Source organism: Nomascus leucogenys, chromosome 4 (assembly GCF_006542625.1).
Source record: "Nomascus leucogenys isolate Asia chromosome 4, Asia_NLE_v1, whole genome shotgun sequence".
NCBI lineage: Eukaryota > Metazoa > Chordata > Mammalia > Primates > Hylobatidae > Nomascus > Nomascus leucogenys.
The window spans coordinates 130850004-130852115 of NC_044384.1; positions in this window are offsets into that span (position 1 = coordinate 130850004).

The window sequence follows — 2112 nt, forward strand, 5'->3', positions numbered from 1 at the left end:
GGAGAACTAAAATAGCATAATATAAAAGAGAATGTTGGACGCAATTGAGTTGTTTATGAGTATCAGAAAGGGACTAGCCAATCAAAAGAGTAATATTCAGAAGAGCAAAAGAGAATGAGGAATGCAGGCCAAATCCAAAAGATAAATTTGACTTATCCTCTAGAAACCTATTATATTTCACTAAAACTATGCTTGATTATTTCATTTAAACATTTCAAAAAGATATAATCACACATATAGAAGTAATTAAATGTCAATATGTTAGGAATCTGACTGAATGTATACAGGCTTTCCTTGTTCTGCTTTAGCAACTTTTAACTCTAAAATTATTTCAAATAGAAAGGAAGACGATTTAAAAGAGAAAGTACCAAGCTAGTAAATGTATGAAAGCATTTTCAATTTAACCAGTCAGCAACAAAATATAGAAAATAAAACTAATACACTATTTAAAAATTATAATATTCAATACTGATGGCTTCACAATGAAATGAATAGAACCTCTTAAATGCTCATGTAATTTTACTTAGTATAATTCCACTTCTAGGAATTTATCCTCAGGACCTACATAAATTCATTCAAAGCTTAATATGGAAGAATATTCATCATGGCATCACTTATAATGGGAAAAAAATAAAATTGATGTAAACATACAAAGGTATGAAAGTATTCAAAAGAATTACAATATCCCACAAAATTAATTATTTGTTAAAAATAATCACAACTAACTTTCAAAATGCAGAATAATGTAGTTTAAAAAAATGATTTTTATAAGGTAATACAAGGTAATAGAAAAGGGTGGCATACAAATCTGTATAAAAAATGTAGGTCTAATATACAATACAAGAGCCTACCTCTGGATTATGAGTTGCTTGGTTTTATTCTTTATGTTTTTCTCTATTTCTGAAGATTTTTGTTTAATGGAGATACGATGTTTTAATAATTAAAAACACAAGTGACAAAAAATTAAGATACTTTTAATCCTAACTGCAACCAATGACTGATTTTCTAAACGCATTTTGTTGTGGCCCTAAAGAAACAGCAGACAGTATCTAAACATTAGGTAAATCATGTAGAAAATCCACACTGACGTCATTAAAAGTTGGAAAATCTGAAATATAAGATAAATTCTATCCTTCATTACTTCTACTTTATAACAGACTTGTCAACGTATTCAAGATTATACTGCAATAAGCTCATAATAAATTAATAGAGTAATATTATCTTTAATTTTGAAATTGAAATTGCAGACTCTTCCAAACCAAAAATCCAGCTGGTTTAAAGGGTCACGATATTCAAATGAAGAATTCAGTATAAAAATATATATGTACTAACCTAGTACTTAGACACAGAAAGGGAAAAAAAACAAATTTTTTTAATTCAAGTGCTAACTTTTTTTATTTTGAGGGGCTCCCCAGTATGATAGCCTTACTCTCATGATTACTAACGTGTCCATTGGACTACTTCCAAAGTTGTGTCCCAAGCACACTGTTCAAGTGGTTTAGACAAATTTACGCTTTTCTGTAGGAGCATCCAGTGAGCAAGTAGATACAGGATTCTGAGTGTCTAGATCAGTGCTCTCCAGATGATTTTGATTGTATACCTTTACCAATTAAAACAAATTGAAAATGCCCTCTCCCATATTTTATAAATGAACTACTCCAATAATACAAATCACATTATAGGACAGAATGTATTATTATTAATAACGATGGGTGTATATAAGTAATTCAAATAGCCTTTGTGATTGGTTGAAATTTTGGCATCTTTTCAGAATATTGTTTTACTCTCTAAGGGACTGCTGAACACTTCATTCAACTCATAGAAAAGATGCAGTGAAGCCTCTTCAGAATGTCCATATCTGCTCTCATTATTGGGACACTCTCTTCACATTTTCTCTGAAGAAATCTTTTCAAGCCATGTGTGCATCATTGAGGATTACTTCAAGTTGAAACTAGACAATATTATTACTTTCAAGTTGAAACTAGACAATATTATTTCATGCATTATTCCATCTAGCCAGTCACAAGTAAACAGCATGTGTCACAAAATACTGAAAATAAACACAATGTGGCACTCCCCTGGAATCTGGCAACTCTCCTGTAGTTTTCCACT